This window comes from Chrysemys picta, chromosome 9 (genome assembly GCF_011386835.1).
Source record: "Chrysemys picta bellii isolate R12L10 chromosome 9, ASM1138683v2, whole genome shotgun sequence".
NCBI classification, from domain to species: Eukaryota; Metazoa; Chordata; order Testudines; family Emydidae; genus Chrysemys; species Chrysemys picta.
The window spans coordinates 84,292,752-84,313,402 of NC_088799.1; the positions used below are offsets into that span (position 1 = coordinate 84,292,752).

Below are 20,651 nucleotides of genomic sequence, written 5' to 3' on the forward strand. Positions count from 1 at the left end.
GTCAGTGCTCTGTGCCTCAATTTCCCCATCTGAAAAATATAGTGATACTGACCTCCTTTGTAGAGCACTTTGAGATCTACTGATGAAAAACAGTCCATAAGAGCTACAAAATGAGTCCTCATTACTTGCATCCTGGGTCTGTCATATCTTGGTCATTTTTCTATCATCCTATTATGGGAGGTACAAGGAAATACTTATTCCCACAAGGCACATATGATGGATTATATCCCTGTGCTGTTCTTCCTTTTCCATAAGAATCCATTGCTACCATGTACGAGCCTTCCAGGACAAACATGCCTCACTTGTGACATCCTGTAAGAAAAATAAATCCAGTCAAGAGAAAAACAGACCACATAGGAGTGATGGAGAGAAGATCAGGGAAAGATTTATGGTCCCAATTTTTATAGTGACCACAGAACTCATGTGGCTAAGTAGTTACAGAATTCGACCCGGGCAGGTGGGGAGGGGAAGGTTGGTCATGTTGAAGCTGACCTTAAAGGAGGGAAGTATCAAACAAATAAAAAACAGAGGGGTTCACTGAGACGAACCCCTCTTAATGTCTTGGAAATAACCCTCAGAGATTTGGAAAGAGACAACTTCCAAAAAATACATCCCCAGTTTTAAACAAGACCACTTGCATGAAGTGACAGGATGCTTCAGGAAATGTGTGTACTTCCAGGAAGATCACAAAGAGAGCTGTATGTATTCTGCAAAGTGGCTAGATTGTTTGTTGTGGTGGTGTGTGTGTGTGATTATAATATTAAAGGGAACAGTCTAGTTTTTGGAGATTAAATTTAGACTTTTTAAAAATTTAAAATTAGGAAGAAGATGGGGGGGAGGGAATTCACTTAACCTGAGTAGACATATTTTAAAATTTTCAGTAACATTCTCCTCTAGCTTTAAGAACCCCAAACATAATGACAATATTAGGCTAGTACCACTGCTAGATCAGTTTTAGTGTGTGTTTTGAATCAGTTTAACTTCCTAGTAGGTAAGAAACAGTAAGTGAAATTAATTAGAATATATAGCAAAAATGACCAAGGTCCAAATTACTGTCCAAGGTGAGTGAAATTTTACAAAAAAAGTTAAAGGCATCTGATGAAAACTAAATTTAATATTTTCAAATTATTTTGCCGCTTTAATATGCCATGATGTTTTAGTAATACAGGGAAGAACATGCTTTTTTGAAATAGGTCTTATCTATGCACAGTATTTTTGAATGTAGACAAGTTAAAGCTCCTGTAATTAACTGGGGACACTGCAGCCTCTACAGAAAGAGAAGCATAACGGGGTGTGCATCTAAGTTTCCTCTCACCTGTGCAGTTCTCTATCAAGGGCCATGCAGGAGGGGAAAGGCACCCCGGCCTGGCCTGACCCGCTGGAGCTGCCATGGCCAGGGAGAGGCACCTCTCACCTGGCCCCGAGCTGCTGTGATGAGAGAGGGCTGGGGGAGTCCTCTCTCCCTGCCTCAGCCCTGGGGCAGCGTGCACCCCAAACCCCTCATTCCTGGCCCCACTCTGGAGTCCTCACCCCCCCACACACACACCCCAACCCTCTGCCCCAGCCTTGAGCCCCCTCCCGAGCTCCTCATCCCTAGCCTCACCCCAGAGCCTTCATCCCCAGCTGGAGCCCTCACCTCCCCACACCCCAACCATTGCCCCAGCCCTGAGCCCCCTCCCACACGCTGAACCCCTCATCCTCCACACCCCAACTCTCTGCCCCAGCCCTGAGCCCTCTCCCACACTCCAAACCCCTCAGCCCCACCTCCACCACACATCACAACAAAATTCATTCCGCACGGGCATGTAAAAAATTAGAGGTGTAAAAAAAAACATTGGTGTGCTGCGTGTATATATATGGATATAGATATAGAGTGTGTGTTTGTGTGTATATATACACAGACATACATATACAGAGAGAGAGAGAGAGAGACCTTCTCATTCTTGGCAGCCATTTGTGATGTAAGAAAACCCATTCCATTATAACCATCAGTAATTCATTGACCAGGATATAAGCCCATTTAACTATTTTCACCTTTAATTTATTTTAGTATGAAAAGTTTTGTGCTGATAATACTAAAGACAGATGCTGAGTATGAGCCAATACTGGCAATTAGTAAATCAGCTTGGTATCTATCAGAGAACTCTACCAAACAGTCCTCAAAGAACAGGTAGAGACATAAGAGATGATCGGTCTGTGACAAGGTGATTTACACTTTTAAATGAATGCTGTATTTTATTTCCTTCCTCCCCTTTCTGTATTCTGATTAAGGTCATACAGTGGAGGCTAGCTGTGCTCTACAGACAGTAACCTAAGGCAGCAAAATATAAGGGACAGTAGACTATTCAGTAACTGTGGTTCAATGTCTTAATAGTTGAAGTGTCGTATTGAAGATCGTAGCTTCTGTTTCTGGAACTGCCACTGACCAGCTTGTGACAGATGGCAAATAATTTCCCCATCTACAAAATGGTTTTAATTAATCTTGATAAATTACTCTGAGATTCTCAAATGAAAGACACTAGAGAAATGAAAAGTATTATTTACTGTTTTTGTGGGTGATTGCAGGCTGCTAGGGGAAGACAGTTGCCATTTTTCCAGGGGACCAAGAACTCCCTAGTACTTGCTGTGTGCAGCAGATACCTGGGTCTCAGAGCCACTAGCGGATTTCAGTGCCCAATTGCTACTTTGAAAATCACAGGTTCTGTGTAGAAGTATCTTATTTCAAAGAGACTTCAGGAAAAAATAATTTTGCATAGAGAACTTCCTGGCATAGAGAAAGAATCCAAATCTACAATAAATCCAACATGTAACTCATCTTAAAGTGTTTTTGATTTGATAATGTGTGTTCAGAGAAAGACAATTATAACACTTTTCACTGCTTAGTTTAATGTCTTTTCCTTCTGAGCTGGTAAATACATCTGCTTTTAAATCCCCTTGAGCCTCAAAATCTGGTTATTTGGTATACAGTGACAGATAAGAAAAGCGTCTTTTCCCCCCCAAAAAATGTATTAAAATTCAAGCACAACTCTTACTAATTTATTAACAGTATATATTAGCTAAGTAATAATCCCAAGTGCCGTGAGGGGAAAAATCCAAACCTCTTGGGAGCTTCTAAAACTGAAGCAAAAAAAATAAAATAAACTCAAATCCTGTACGTAGTAGTAACAGTAGAGTCAGGAACTAAAACAGGTAAATGAAGTTGAAGAACACTAATATGGCTTGCATCTAGCACATCTCAGGATGTGAATTTGTTAGATCTTGCAGTCTAAGGACCTGATGCTACAAACACTTCTGTAGATACATTTGTTTACTCATGTAAGCTGTCCTCCTAACTTGGAGTCTAAGTAGGCCTGGGTTTGAGCAGGTACATGGCTGTAATGGCACCAGCACCCATCTCTCGCACTCCCTCTTTGGCCGATATATGCCTGCAATCACTCAGTTTTGAATGGAGTGGCACCCACCTCTCACAGACGCCCCCTTTCTGGTTGGGTGTGAGCCTATTTTTATTTCTGTACTTACAATGGGGTGGCACCTGCCTCTCACAAGCATACCCCCCTGCCGCTGGCGGCCAATTCTTCTTTCAGTGGGTCTTCAGCGACCCAGCCCTCCAGGCGAGTCACACACACTGTCCCCCTTCTGAGGTATACAGTCTCTAGTTCTTGCTCACAGCCCTGGTATGGGGCCATAGCATCAAGGCTTCCCCCCCAGAAGTACTACCTTCTTTGACAGCCCAAAGGGGCTAATCTCAGTACCCTTAGTTGGAGTCCTTTTGGCAGCATTCACCTAGGCTTAGTCTTCAGTCAGACTAGCAGGGCCCATCACAATACCCTGGCCTGGTCTGGCTAGGTTCTGGGGTCCCTGGGCTTAGCCTGCCTGCACTTACCTGTCCATGGTCCTGCTGCTCTTCCAGCCAACTGGTCTTCAGCAGCCCTCCCTGGGCTCAGTCCTGCCTGCAGTGAGCTGTCCATGGTCCTGCTGCTCTTCCAGCCAGTCAGGCACCGAGTCCTCCCTCTTCAAGCTCTAGGAAGCAACTGACTGCTCTGCCTCTGCTGCTTCCTTTTATATGGCCCTTCTGGCCATCTAGGCTGCCTGGAGGACTTGTCCTCTGCTCTTTGTTGGGGCGGGATGAGGCAGGGCCATGAGGCCTCCAGCAGGGGGCCTATGGATCTAGTCCATCTCATCACAGTAGCATTGATGATTTAGTCCCCTTTCCTTTTCTCCCCAAATTGTTACTGAACCAGTGCTTTCCTGAGGTGCTAACAGGCCCAGATGAATGAACAGACATGTACACATTTGAAAAATGTTCAAGAGTTATTCTGTACTCTAACACTTTAGAACAACGGAGTGAGTTAAGGACAGAGCATTAGCCCTTATTCTGAATATGTGAGCATTGGCATTCTGGTTAATATTAGAAGGCTTGACATAAATACAGTGTTCCCTACCAGCCCCTCCTTCAGAAAGGACCTTAGGAGAGGCTTAAATAGGAAGAAATCCCTACAAGCTTATCCTCACTGATCATTCCCATTAGGGAGGTGGGGTTCTCCTATGAAATAGGTCACATGCCACCCCAATGCTCCACATATCTCAGAAGGTCAGCTAAAGTAAGGCTCCACCAAAAGGTGGCTTGGCAGGCTGCATTATTCTTCCACTGCCTACACTTCTCCCTTGGCCTGCTAAAAGAGGCTGGCTCTGAGTTGTGTGAGCAGGGCGAGGGGAGATGCTACCACAGAGGTATCTGAACCCACCCACCCACTTATGCCTGGGAAGGGGAGATCTGTGCACAGAAGGTCTTCTCTGAATGCAGATGCACATGTAGATAAGGGATGCACAGTCAGGCCCATTGTTACTGCTCTCTTACAGTCAGCACAGAAAATCTGCCTGTTGTTATACTGGCCATACATATTAGGTATAGATAACAAAAATAAATATATTTTTGAATAATAGTTTATTAAACTTTAGGTAAATGATCACACAAAACACAAGAATAAGATAAGTAATATTAAAGCATCACATTGCTGTGGAAAAAGCTCTTTTAAAATATAGGATTCCTTTGACTTAATTCTATGGTATTGGTCCATTACTAGATGGAAGTGGTAAAATTGTCAATAATAAAATGGAAATGGCAGAAGAAGTTCAATAAATTTTTCTGTTCTGTGTTTAGGAAAAAGCTAAATAATGTATTCCTCATATGACGATGATGAAATAGTTTCCATTCCAACAAGAATTCAAGAGGATGTTCAAACAGCAGCTACTAAAGTTAGACATTTTCAAATCAGCAGGACTTGATAATTTGCATCCAAAAATTTTAAAAGAGGTGGCTGGAGAGCTCTCTGTATCATTAATGCTGATTGTTAATAAGATTTAGAACACAGGGAAATTCTAGAGGACTGAAAGAAAGCTTATGTTGCTCTTATATTTATAAAGGATAAACTGGATGACCTGGGAAATTATAGGCATGTCAGCCTGACATTGATCCGGGGCATCATAATGGAATGGCTGATGTGGGACTTGATTAATAAAGAATTGAAGGAGGGTACCATAATTAATGCCAATTAACAACAGTTTATGGAAAATAGATCTTGTCAAGCCAACTTGATTTTTCTAATATGATTACAAGTTTGCTTGATATCGGTGTTGGTGTAATATTCGTAGACTTCTGTAAGGCATTTGACTTGTTACTGCATGGCATTTTGATTAAGAAACTAGAATAATACCAAATCAACATGGCACACAAAAGGATTAAAAACTGGCTAACTGGCAGGTCTTGAAATATAATGTTAAATCATGCTCAAGCAGGTGTGTTTCTAGTGGAGTCCCATAGGGATCAGTTCTTGGCTCTATGCTCTTCATTCTTATTAGTGGCCGAGAAGAAGAAAACATAAAGTAATTACTGATAAAGGTTGCCGGTGACACAAACATTGTGAGATTGATAAATAATGAAGAGGATAGGTCACTGACACAGAGCGATCTAGATTGCTTGATAAACTGGGCTCAAACAAACAATATGCATTTCAGTAAGGCCAAATGTAAAGTCATACATCTAGGAACAAATAATATAGGCTATCCTTACAAGACGGGGTACTCTGAAAAAGACTTGGAGATTATGGTGGATAATCAGCTGACCGTAAACTTCCAGTGTGACTCTGTGGCCAAAAGAGCTAATGTGATCATTGAGCGTGTAACCGTGCCTTAGTGGATCACAACAGAAAATGCCAAATTCAGGTCATACTGTTGAGAAATAGGGCAGATACACCCCAAGACTGGTGGCTAATCCCCCATAGGATATATCAAACCAGCAACGAAAGTAAACTTCTGTTTCACCACACTGGCTAACAAGAAGTCATAAAAGCAGTTTCCTCAGGCATTCCAGTCCTGTATTGCCTCTGAAAACACTAGACTTAGAGATGAGTGGTTCTTTAAAACCAATCTCTTCACATAAAAGGTTCTTCTGATCCCAAAGGACCAGCCACACACCCAGGCCAATATATAACTCAGATCTTACCCAAAAATCATGCTGATGCCAATCCTTTAGTATTTGAAATCTAAAGGTTTATTTATAGAAAGAAAGAAAGAAAGAAAGAAAGAAAGAAAGAAAGAAAGAAAGAAAGAAAGAAAGGTGAGAGTTCAAATTGGTTAAAGGAATCAAATACATACATTAAATGCAAAGTTCTTGGTTCAGGCTTGTAGCAGAGATGGAATAAACTTCTGGTCAAGTCAAGTCAAGTCTCTGGCTGTTTCCAAATCACTGGAAGGTCTTCAGTTCATTGGTTAGAATGTACCCATTAGTATAGTCCATAGTCCAGAGGTTTGGGCAGGAAAGGGGCTGGGGCAGGATAGAGGCAAAATGGAGGGGTCTCCAGGGCCTTTTATATCTTTCTGCCATGTGGAGGGAAACCCATTGTTTTAAACAAAGCCCTCAGCACAGCTAGTGGAAAATTACAGGTGACGAGATCGTGTTTGGAGCCACATGCCCATGCATGAAGGTTTGGACACAGTAGAAGCCATTACCTATACCCCACACATTTCATTTACAGGACAGTCCATTTAGTGTAGATGGGCGTCTCCCATGGTCCATTGTCAGTTAAGTGTTTCTTGATGAGCCACTTAGTTTGAATAGTCCCTCCAAGATATGCAGGCTAACTACCTTGTGGGCGTTACCCCAGGAGCAAACATTTGAAATCCAGGTATAGAGCCAATACTCAGAACTTCAAATACCAAAATGATACATGCATACAGATAGCATAATCATAACCAGGAAATCATAACCTTTTCATAGACATCTTACATGCCACATTTTGTACAAGATTTGTTGCAAATATATAACAGTGCTTGCAACAATGACCTATGTGATCATAGTTTAATCAGATAACGTCATAGGGTGTATAAACAGGAAACTGTAGAACAGGAGTAGGGAGATTATTACTAGCTCTGTAGTTGGTGACCACCACTGGAATACTGAGTCCAGTTCTGGTGTTCACAATTTAAGGAGGATGTTGATAAATTGAGGTGGGTTTAGAGAAGACCAATGAGAATGATTAAAGGATCGGAAAAGATACAAGGAGCTCAATCTGTTTATCTTAACAAAGAGAAAATTAGCAGGTGACTTGATCACAATCTAAAAATACCAACATGGGGAACAGAAATTTGATAGAGAGCTCTTCAATCTAGCGGCTAAAGGCGTAGCAAGAAGTTCCAATGGCTAGAAGTTGAAGCGGTGCAGGTTTAGACTAGAAATATAGTGCAAATTTTTAATAATGAGGGTAATTAACCATTAGAACAATTTATCTAAGGGCGGTGGTGGATTATCTGTCACTGGAGATTTCTAAAATCAAGATTGGAAGTTTTTAAGATATACTGCAGTTCAAACAGGAAGTAATTCAAGGAAGTCCTATGGCCTGTGTTATGCAGGAGGTCAGACTAGATCATCTTAGTCCCATCTGGTTTTATAATCTATAAATCACTAAATAACATGGAGAGACTACTACCATAACTATTGCAAACATTGCCTCCATTTCTGCAACCCCTTTCGTGTATGCTTAACATTGTGCATGTGAGTAACAGGGAAGGTCAGATTTTTTAAAACTTTAAAAAGTGTGCTTTTAAAAAAGGTCACATTTTATGTTTATGCTCCGTATCAAGTTTTATTACTGAATTCAAAGAAATTGGAAGCGTTCCAAGCATTTCCATTTTGGGAGATTCTTGGTTAAAAAGACACGGATACAAGCAACAGGATATCAATGTTTGAAACAACATCCAAATATAAAATGCTTTTCCATAATCTGTGTTCATGCTGCATCCTTGCACTGTAACATTAGTCCTCTGTTACAGGTTGCTGGGAGCCTTGTGTGACTATTAATGCAAAGTAATAGCAACTTTATTGAACACAATTTGGCTGTGTAGATGGCTAGGTTGAACTCACTGAACACTCAGAAAGCATCTTGTCCGAGGGTGTGAAGTTGTTATTATCTATATTGCACCAACAGTGGGTCATGCCATTTATGCATGTTCTGAACCTTGTGCAAACCTGGGATGGATTTTTTTTTTGAGGGGACTCTTACATTATTCCAAAAATCCTGGTCAGGAACAGAGAGGGGAATGTCCCAGGACATTTTACTATTCAGGCGTGATGCCTTCAGCCCAGATCCTCAAAGATGCCTAACTTCTGTAGAAATCAATGGGTGGTAGGTGTCTAAATTCCTTTGAAGATCTGGCCTTGCCTCTGTTTAAACCAAAAGGGCACTGGTCCCCACAGTCACTGAAGAATCCTTACACTTAGGTATCATTTACTGTTTACAACGTTATTTAGTATATATCTTGAGAGCATATAAATTAAATTTATACTGTCTGGTTAATTACATGAGTAATGGGGCAGTTCATATGGGTTTGCTTCTGCTCTGTTTTGCAGCTATTACAACAGTAAATGATAATTCCTCTCTCTACTTTGTGCTCTTTCTGGGAATATAAAATTATCTTGCCTCACGAAGCAGTGCTGAGCAGCTCATATGTCCAAACAGATAGGAGTCAAATGCCTGAGTTTAGAATGCCAAGTTATCTGCTGTGGCAGTGGGTGTGAACAAGTTCCCCAAGGCGATTTTCCAGTAATCCCATGACTGATTGAAATTAATGCAGAAAGAAATTCAGAGCAACACTAAAGAATCATGTCAAAGGCCTGGACTTTGGGGAGGAAATTTCTGGATGAGCTGTTATTAATCATTCTTTTTATTATATATGTTAATGGAATCTTAGAATTGTTTGATTTAATGGAAGGTTGCAAGGCAGTGTGGATCGTGGCAAATAAGTGTGTGTGTAGTACCACAGGTACCTAAAATGCATAAAAACAATTTAGGAGTTACAGAAGCTTTACAAGCATCACCCAATTAACCCTCCTCAGATCCCCTGAGGCTCAGAAAGGTGAAACAATGTACCCATGGCCACACAGCAAGTTAGTGGCAGAGGAGGAAATAGACCTCAAGAGTACTTGGCTTACACCGCTAGGCCATTTCTCTGAGATAAAAGTAGCTAATGTCTTGTGCGTCATTTTTATTATAGTTAGTATTTTATCATCCAATGTGACAGGCCAAAACTGAGATCAGAGTCACATGTTCAGACTCCACAATTTGTGTGGGTGCTCGATAGCATGAGTGTAAAATCCTTCAGCCTGTTCTAACTCATCAAAACATTAATAAATCCTATGGCACAGCAAGAATCACATATCAAAGCTCAGGATTTACAGATTAAATGCTTTAATGCTGGAGACAGAAGAGCCAGAAAGACAGTTTTAGACCTTCCCCTCCCTCTAATCTGAGCCCCCACAGCCACTGTGGGTTGATTTACAGTGTGGTCATTTTCCTGTTCTCTCTCCCGAATTAAATCATTTACAGAGGGAATTTCTACACTTCAAGCTAGAGGTGTAATTCTCAGATTGAGGAGACATACCCGTGCTAGCTCTGATTAAGCTAGCAGTGCCTAGCATGCTAAAAATTGAGTGTAGCTACAGCAGTGTGAGTGGCTTCACCCCAAGTATGCGCCGTCAGAGAGGCAGCTAGGTACATACTCAGGGCAGCTAGCACTGCTGCAGCTACGTTCTATTTTTAGTGCACTAGCACTAGTGAACTGGGTGAGTATGTCTCCTTGCACTAGGAATCACACCTCAAGCTCAAGGTATAAATATGCCCAAAGTCTTTGAGCTTCGGAGCTTGGATCTTCTGGGGCTATAATGTTTTGCGAGTCAATTTAATAATATTTATTGGTGATTTAACACGTTTATTTACAACTAAATGAATAAAACAATTCTTATTTTTCTATTCGTCCCTGGTACGATGGAGGCACAATGGAGTTATAAAGTCTGCACTCTATCCTGGGAGACTCAGCAGGTAATTTTGCAATCCCCAAGCCTCTTTAAGTGTGAGATAGGAGATTATTGATCCTGAAGCTCCTGGCAGATTTATTTCAGGTGGGGAGGGAGCTGCAGTTGGCAGAGAAATCTCAGCAGAACTTGCCAGGCATAGATTCATGCTACTGCAATATGTTAACCCATCAGAGGTTAACTAACTATAAAGGATATAGATAGATATATGCTGGGCAGTGTGTTATTTATTTTGGAATGCCTTTATTAAGGTTTTCAGCCTAAAGCTACAGGGCCCAATTCACCACAGCTTGTATAGTGATTTGAACTAGCGCAAAGTGAATTCAAATCAGAATGGTAGTGTTTTACACCAACTTTGCACAGGTGTAAATGGCAACACAAGGTGCAGAGAACTAGTAAGCATTTGTTAAAAGAGCAATGTCAGACATCCCCCTGTATGACATGAATCTTTTATTGATCTTGGCCCAGATTTCATGATTGTATAATTATTGCCACTATACCTGCAATCATGGCGATTGTGTTTGCAAACTAAATACACCTACAGTTCTCAAAAGTTTGGCCCTTATCCAGCCTTTCAATATTTCTATGACAATTTATCATACAAAGCTTACTCACTTGTAATTTACGAAGATGATGAAACATCTAATGATATTTTACCATTGGGGGATAATTCTTGTACATTTCAGGAAAGTCCAGGTACTAACCATTTGAACTGGTTGCTTGTGGTTATGGTAGTAAGTACATGAATGCTTCCCAGATTAAACAGTTGTACATTTTGGTACACACTTGGGGGCAGCAGTTACTCCACAGTCCAGTTTGAAACAATTTCTGTTATAGTCTTCAAATCAGCAAAGCACTTAAGCACATGCTTAACCTTATGCATGTAGGTAATTACATCCCCATTCAGCAAAGCACTCAATCATACACTTAATTAAAAGTTTTAATTGGGGACTTCATACATGCTTAAAGTTAAGCACTTGCTTGAGTGCTTTGCTGAATAGGGATGGGATTATTACATGCTAAAGGTTTCTACAAAATTTAAGTGAATCAAGCAAGAACTTCAAGATGGTTCATAAAGACTGTGATTTGACTGTAATTTGGAGCTTACCACCACCACCACCCACACCTATATAAGGGCCAAACAACCTGATCCTAACAAATTAGGTCTCATTATTATTCCCATTTTACAGATGGAGGAATTGACACACAAAAATAAATGGCTTAGCCAGCTTCATACATAACCTGCGGTAATGCTTACAACAGAACCCTGTGATAGCCCTGTGTCTTAACCACAAGCCTGTCCTTCCTTCAGCTAGCTAGTTTCTGATATGGCATCCACCACCATGGGATGTGAGCATCTGATTCTTAACAAATTATAAAGTGGATACACAAGATACAGTTATCTGTCGCCTTCCTTCCCCTCCTGTCCCCAGTCTGCAAGTAGAGGAATGTGGGTGTTTAATTTTTTGATTATTTGGAGAGATGCTAAGTCAAATAAGTTGGTTTTGCAATTTGTTCTGAAGGAGCTGAATTTCTTGAATATGTTGATCTGTCTCAAACATGAGTGCCATACTTTTGGATCAGGCACTAAGAAAGTTCTGTCTCACATACACATGAGCCTGATCCTTAAAGCTGACAGTTCTGCTGCTCCAATAGAATATAGCACTTTAAGAAGGTCACAATCACACAGGCTGAAGTGGTCCATTTGGTAATTTGAGCAAGCATGAGGAAGTTGATCATGTCTGGGTAGCCTGTAAAAGGAGCAGAACTCTAGGGCAGTGTTCTTTTGGTGGACTGCTCTGTTCTGAAACAATTGTAGCTTTGTTTTAAAATCAGTCATTTCCTGTATTCAGAGAATTGCAACAATCAAACTTGGAAATCACCACTGTTGGATCACCCTGGCCAAGGCTGACCCTCACAGCAGGGGGTGCAGTCTTCTCACCAGCCGTAGCCAGAAAAGGCTATTTGTCATCCCTAGGACCTTCTTACAGATATGGGAGATGAATGTCTATGGGATTTGCACAGGTCTGGGCACTGGAGATGGAAGAGCAACAGCCCATCTCAGCACAATGTCGCTAACCCCTGACACATGTCCTGGCTGGAAGCCTGAGTTGGAGGGATCCAGGATATGGGCAGTATCTACCTGGAGTTGAAGATGGCAGTAGGTAATGGCTCAAGACTGGGAGGCTAGATACCAGGAAGTAGTTGGTTTCATAAGTATTGGTCATATTATACTGTGCTTTTGAGGAGGGAGAAGGAGATTTTCTTCCTCAAAAGGTGTTGTTGATGTTCTTGGTAGGAGTCCCATATGTTCTTGACCTTCACAAGCCAAAAAGGGCTTGGATCAGTCTCAGGTGGTGTTTTGGCTCTCCTGCTAGGCTTCTAGTACTTCAGTGTTGTATGAATGGGCTAAATTCAGAGAGGGAATTTGTGAACTAGAATTTATTGAAATAGCTCATGCAGCTTTTTTAGTAATCTGTATTCCACTACAGACTGGCTTGGAAAGACAAAAGGCTGAGTCACAGAGCTGAAGCCATGGGTCATCACTAATGCTTCTTAAGCCTGGATAACATTAATACCCAAATCTTATCACCCGCAGTAGGGACTACACTATACAAACACAATGAGCTCTACCTGATTTTATTTCTAGTTTTTAAAATTTGAGCCCACTCAAAATGTAAAGGGGAGACTCATAGAAATGTAGGGCTGATAGGGACCTCAGGGTCATCTAGTCCCTCCCCCTGCACTGAAGCAAAATTAAGTCTATCTAGACCAGGGGTTCTCAACTGGGGGTCGAGACCCCTCAGGGGGTCACGAGATTATTACATGGGGGGTCACAAGCTGTCAGCCTCCACCCTAAACCCCGCTTTGCTTCCAGCATTTATAGTGGTGTTAAATATATAAAAAAGTGTTTTTAATTTATAAGGGGGGGTGGGGTCGCACTCAGAGGCTTGCTATGTGAAAGGGGTCACCAGTACAGAAGTTTGAGAACCACTGATCTAAACAAACGATTGTCTAACCTATTCTTAAAATCCAACAATGACAGATTGATCAACACCTGGAGTCCAGCATTCATCAAAATGTTCCAGGAGAATATTCACACACACCCCATTATAATTCTTTCACGTAAGCCATAAAAAGAGATCATCCAAGATAGTTAAAATGATAGCTTGTTCTAATTTTGATCAATATGTCCTGATCATGAAAGAGGTGAAACAGCCATCTTTGGATTTTCACTTCTAAATTCACGATCGGTTTTTAACATGCAGTGTAGGAGATGCTGCATTTGTTCTCATCTATCTTTGCTCCTTTTTCTCTTTGCTTTGTCAGCAAGATTAATTCACAGCCCTTCCTGATTTCTCCCCATGCAAGATTGTGAAATTTTGGGATCCTGTCCTCTCATTTGTTCCATGGAAAATAATACTTGTAGGATGTTAATTCAGAACCAGACAGCAAACCCATTTGCACAAGTGAAAAAAGCTTAAGGGGCATGGTTCCTGGAGCACTAGACACATTGTAGTAAGATTGCAATGCAAAGCATTCACAAGAATCCCTCCTGCCTGATGGTGGAATGGAACACTTGCATCATGAAAATTAAGAAGCACAAACCCAGACCAATTTCAGAGTAACAGCCGTGTTAGTCTGTATCCGCAAAAAGAAGAACAGGAGTACTTGTGGCACCTTAGAGACTAACAAATTTATTAGAGCATAAGCTTTCGTGGACTACAGCCCACTTCTTCGGATGCATATAGAATGGAACATATATTGAGGAGATATATATACACACATACAGAGAGCATAAACAGGTGGGAGTTGTCTTACCAACTCTGAGAGGCCAATTAATTAAGAGAAAAAAAAAAACTTTTGAAGTGATAATCAAGCTAGGCCAGTACAGACAGTTTGATAATAGGTGTGAGAGTACTTACAAGGGGAGATAGTCAATGTTTGTAATGGCTCAGCCATTCCCAGTCCTTATTCAAACCGGAGTTGATTGTGTCTAGTTTGCATATCAATTCTAGCTCTGCAGTCTCTCTTTGGAGTCTGTTTTTGAAGTTTTTCTGTTGTAATATAGCCACCCGCAGGTCTGTCACTGAATGACCAGACAGGTTAAAGTGTTCTCCCACTGGTTTTTGAGTATTTTGATTCCTGATGTCAGATTTGTGTCCATTAATTCTTTTGCGTAGAGACTGTCCGGTTTGGCCAATGTACATGGCAGAGGGGCATTGCTGGCACATGATGGCATATATCACATTGGTAGATGTGCAGGTGAACGAGCCCCTGATGGTATGGCTGATGTGATTAGGTCCTATGATGATGTCACTTGAATAGATATGTGGACAGAGTTGGCATCGGGGTTTGTTACAAGGATAGGTTCCTGGGTTAGTGGTTTTGTTCAGTGATGTGTGGTTGCTGGTGAGTATTTGCTTTAGGTTGGGGGGTTGTCTGTAAGCGAGGACAGGTCTGTCTCCCAAGATCTGTGAGAGTAAAGGATCATCTTTCAGGATAGGTTGTAGATCTCTGATGATGCGCTGGAGAGGTTTTAGTTGGGGGCTGAAGGTGACAGCTAGTGGTGTTCTGTTATTTTCTTTGTTGGGCCTGTCTTGTAGGAGGTGACTTCTGGGTACTCGTTTGGCTCTGTCAATCTGTTTTTTCACTTCAGCAGGTGGGTATTGTAGTTTTAAGAATGCTTGATAGAGATCTTGTAGGTGCTTGTCTCTATCCGAGGGATTGGAGCAAATGCGGTTATATCTTAGAGCTTGGCTGTAGACAATGGATCGTGTGGTGTGTCCTGGATGGAAGCTGGAGGCATGTAGGTAAGTGTAGCGGTCAGTAGGTTTCCGGTATAGGGTGGTATTGATGTGACCATCGCTTATTAGCACAGTAGTGTCCAGGAAATGGACCGCTTGTGTGGATTGATCTAGGCTGAGGTTGATGGGGGGATGGAAATTATTGAAATCATGGTGAAATTCCTCAAGGGCTTCTTTTCCATGGGTCCAGATGATGACCCAGACCAAGTTAATGCATATGCTGTTCCCAACCTTGCTGCCATCTGAAAACTCATCATAAGTTACTGCCGCAATAACTTGTGCAAATTGTGATTTTGTTTTTTGGGGTTCTTTGCTTATCAAAGCATTGCCACCACACAGGAGCAATGGAATGCTATTGTACGCATGTTCATATGACAATACAGAAAATGGCTTTGGGTAATGTAGGGTTACCATATTTCAGCAAGCAAAAAAGAGGACGGGAGGAGCCCCGCCCACTTCCCACCCCCCCAGAACCCCCAACCCTCCCTCCGTTCCTTGTCCCCTGACTGCCCCCTCCTGGGACCCCTGCCCCTAACTGCCCCCCAGGACTCCACTCCCTATCTAAGCCTCCCTGCCTCTTGTCCCCTGACTGCCCCAACCCTTATCCACACCCCCACCCCCAGACAGACCCCTGGGACTCCCACGCCCCATCCAACCACTCCCCACCCCCTGACAGCCCCCCCCAGAACTCCCAACCCATCTAAACCCTTCTGCTCCCTGTCCCCTGACTGCTCCGATCCCTCTCCGCACTCCTGCCCCCTGACAGCCCCCCCCAGAACTCCCAACCCATCTAAACCCCTCTGCTCCCTGTCCCCTGACTGCTCCGATCCCTCTCCCCACTCCTGCCCCCTGACAGCTCCCCCCCAGAACTCCCAGCCCCCCACCCCCCCGCTCCTTGTCCCCTGACTGCCCCCTCCTGGGACCCCTGCTCCTAACTGCCCTCCAGAACCCCACCCCCTACTTAAGACTCCCTGTTCCTTGTCCCCTAACTGCCCCCTCCTAAGACCCCCCCCAACTGCCCCCCAGGACCCTACCCCCTACCTGTACCCTGACTGCCCAAAACTTTCTCCACTCCCCCCAAAAAGCCCCCCCCCCCGTTTCTTGACTGCCCCCTCCAGAACCTTCCTGCCCCCTGGCCCCCTTACCCTGCTGCTCAGAACAGGGTGGCTAAGACACGTGGCTAAGCTCCCCAGCACAACAAAACCCGGTCCCTGGCCCTGCACAGTGCTGCTGGACCGGGCTGCAGGGGAGAGCTGCCGGCTCAGAATGCAGGGCGGATCCGGCTCCTCTACAGCTGCTCCGGAGTCCAGCCCGGGACTTTCCTGCAGCCCTCCCAGCCGCTCGCTCTGCTCTGCCGGGGGAGGGGGGAAATCCCAGACATTTTGAGTGCTTTACAAATTCCCCCCGGACGCTATTTTTAGAACAAAAAGGAGGACATGTCCGGGTAAATCCGGACGAATGGTAACCCTAGGTAATGTCTTACAAACACAACTATGCCTGGGCCTCCTGCCATAGCAGTGGTACCATGTGTTGGAACTTTGGCCTAGACAGCTTCTCAATGGCATCACTGAAAGTTTCTACCTTTGTGCAATGGATTTTTTTTTTTTAAAGAGGTGAGCACTGGCAGCATATGCATCAGATGTCATATGTTGCAATACCTTGTGTATCTTTTTGCACTTCCAACACTCTGTTTTCCTGGGGAAAGAGAAACATTTGGCCTTTAAAAACTGGGGATTTAAAAGATCTCTTCAGATCTGGTGTACCAAATCTGTGGCCACTTGGGCACTTCATGGCCTGCATTTTGCTATATAGCATGGCCACATGGAAATACGTGGGATATAAATGGCATCCTCTTGTTCCAAAAGCATTCGTACCTGAACTAAGGGAAAAATCTCGGTTGCCTCTCAGTTTTACAAGGAACATGACACATACATGAGCAGTTCTAATTTAATCCAGTAGAGAGCACTGGTGCATATGCACACCTGCCAGTACATTTTATAGTACTCTTTGCTTTGTCAACATTTCAATATAAAATGCTTAGTCTTTTCAGCCCTTGACACATTATGTAATCTTTTCTTTCAGTTAATATATTTGGAACACCTAGCAAACAAGATGTAGCCATACTTTTTCTCTGAGGACAATAGCAGGATTAAATGTTAAACTAAAGGAAGGAATAGAAATTAGCAGCTCTCTTTGTGCTGCACTGAGATGCCCTAAAGATTCAATAATCTGGTATTTATCAGTCTGAAATGCAGAAATGTCTGATGATTATATGAGGGAAAATAATGCAAACTGCCGACTTACAGATAAGAGCATATTTTTTGTAGCAGGCAACTGCTGAAACAAAATGCAGTGCTGAGTCAGGTTTGAGAAACAAGCACCGTTGAAGGCTACACAGATGTAGGCCTCTGTAGAGTACTTCAATTAATCTGTGCCTGCATAATCTATGTGGTCATAAACAGGAACAGAACTCAGCCCAAAATGCACTTCTACCATTTCAATCAAGGGAAAATCTCCAGGAATAATACTTACACTCTGTGCCTACAGGGTGACCAGGCAAATACTTGAGGAGCTCTGACATTCCAGCCAGTAGAGGGCAGTGGTGCACACATTGTAACCTCATGCAAAGAAGACTATGCAAAGAAGAAACCCTGTTGAGACAATCTTAGCATAACTCTGATCAGGTGAGCCAGGAAAATTTCCTTTTGACTCATCCATTAAACCTGCTGGCTTCAGCTTATAAGGGTCCTGCTTTGAGTCTAGGCTTCAGTTAGCATTAGGGTGAAAGGGTACATGCCAGGACATGCAGGGGAGGAGAGACTGCATAAACCAGGACTGTTTAACCCCAAGAAGACAGCAACGACTTAGGGACACTTGAACAGGCTATTTTAAAACATGAAGGATTTTCATGAAACTGATCAGTCCCTCTTTTGTATCCTGTTATATAATGAGTTACTTGATGGAATTCTAGGCCAGGGTGTTTAGACTAGTTAAAAATATGTTTTTCCTCACAGCATGTAGTCAGTCTGTGGAATTCATGGCTGCAGGGGGTCAGCCAGCCAACTATTAGGGGTGGTTTGTAAAAGAGGCTGGATAATTGTTATCAAGCATTTGTAGACATGCAAATTAAAGATAATTACATTTTCATGGTTTGAGGCATAAACTGATCTATGAAGGGTCAAGAAGAGAATCCCTCCTTCTTCCACCTCCAATATACAGAATTTTACAGTTGGCTAGTTGCATTATATCCACCTTCCTTAGAAGGTGGGATACAGGACTTGATGGACCACCGGCCTGATCAGGAATGGCAAATCTTATGTTCCTAACTATGATAATAATATTTTGTGATTATACAGAAATTTTCATCCATTGATCTCAAAGCACTTTACAAAAGGTGGGGTTGGCAAGTATCATTATCCCCCCTTTTACAGTTGGGAAAACTGAGAGATGAAGTCTCCTGTCACCCAGTGTGGGGGTGCCCTTTCCACTGGATGATGTTCTTGAGAGTTCTGAGTTCTTTCTACATAACCTATGGCCATGTTTAATTCCCAGAGCTATTTCCCTTTTACGCCTGTGTTTTAGCCTTGGGTATTGTATGGAAATTCACCATTCTCTTGGGGCTGAATTCAGACCTGATGTTAGCTAGCATAGCTCCCATTCAGTTTGGGTGAAATCCTGGCCCCACTGAAGTCAATAGCAAAACACCCATTGACTTTAATAGGGTCAGGACTACACCCTTTGTGGGGAGTTGTGTCCACTTACAGCTCAGAGTTGGGCTACCTGAGTGACGAAGCATCGTTCCTGCGTAAAATAAACCTTCTGCACATTTGATCCTATCCTCTCCAACCCAAAAAGACACACACAAGAAAATCTGCCACTGATTCACATGCCACTGACTGGGATTTCCTCACGGATGATCCTAGGAAAAAGAATTCCTGTCCCGTTAGAATGTGATGGATCAGCAGACATTACATAATAGAAGCCTCCACAAACCGTGACAGGATTATGCCTGGGCAATCGTGATTGTCTCTCCCTGAAACAATTAAAATTAATTGAAGGTTAAATAGGGAGAAGAGGGAGAGCAAGTGAACTTGGAAGCAGTTTCATTATTTATTTATTTTTGTGTGGGTGGGAGCTGGGGACGGGGCTGGTAATTCAAATCAGTGTATAAGGAAAACACAATTAAAAAAAAAAAGAAAGAAAGAAAGAGAGACTGGCCTGGAATGAACGTTGCCACTGCCAACTTGGCTGAATGTAGTGGGACTGTCATGATTCTGATTGGACCATTCCACAGCTTATGAGGCTAAACTTAGCCGTACAGAACCCCTGTGATATATGAAAATATTGTTAACACTCTTTTAGAGAGGGAAGTTGAGACACAGCAGTCAAGTGATTTGCCCAAGATCACATAGGCTCCCTTTTGTGTTCCCATCATGAAAAGCCAGGCTACAGGCCCTCAATGGCAGAAATCAATGCAGACTGATGTTGCAACTGCACCAGGAACCGACAATCTCTGTTTTGCTAGGGAGCTAGAGTTGGCCAGCACCTTCTTAAAATTATCTGGGGACTGGGCATGGCCAGCTAGCTTAGGCTACAAATGGCTTCAGTACATCTCCCAGGCAGCATCTCCAGGCATAGCTCCAAATTAAAGATGACCTCGCCTGGCAGAATGCTTACCCCTGCTTTGAGTAAACACTGAACTGCCATGAAGTGAATCAAGGCTACAGTATGCCAGAGGCAGGAAAGAGCCCAGGTCTGCTGATTCTAAGTCCTGTGCCTTCAACACAAGTTCATCCTTCCAGGTAAAACTATTCCAGACTGACTCCAGGGCAAGAAAATGTCTTCCAGGTTGCTGAAGGCTTTCGAGATCATTGTGTATGGCTATGTAACAAAAGAGCTGCAAAATCTAGGTACAACAGCACTGGTCTAGGATGAGGCGTGGAAGGCTAAATTTATAATTTGCTTGACTATGGAATGGAAACATGCAAATATTAAGTTGGATAAATATAGCATTCTACTGCACCTTCCTCCATTGCAAGGGAATCGGTAAGTCTGTACCCTCAGTGGACACATTTCTTTACATTCATTACAAACACACACACACCCCAAAAAAATAACCCAACTAGGTGAAAAGAACATTATTAAGGTTGCAAAGTTAAGCACCTAAAAGGTAGGAAATGACAGCATTAAGGTTGCCTGTGTAACCTTAATTTGATCCCCGTATGTGGTTGTATTATAATGCGTTAATGTAATCCTGTTTGCAGAGGCCTATGTTAATACAAATTAGGAACCTTTTAGTTTGCCCCCACAGTGTCCACGTGGGGACGTTACAGCACAGAACTTTGGTGCACGTTGCTAGTCATACCCCTATAGTCCAAACTGCAGGGCATCATAGACAAGCCCTAAGCAAGGAACAGGGAGCCAGGATCTCCTGAAATCTAACTCCCATTCTGACTCTGAATACTTCTGAGGTTTTA

General features: G+C 42.7%; 1 long non-coding RNA gene across 1 annotated transcript in view; it reads left to right on the top strand.

Moving 5' to 3' along the window:
- The window catches only part of LOC135973444 (uncharacterized), a 42,801-nt gene that overhangs the window by 2,385 nt on the left and 19,765 nt on the right, over positions 1-20,651 (top strand). Inside the window, exon 2 of the long non-coding RNA XR_010590276.1 lies at positions 17,722-17,858. This is a non-coding gene — a long non-coding RNA (uncharacterized LOC135973444). The remainder of the gene's footprint in view (positions 1-17,721; positions 17,859-20,651) is intronic.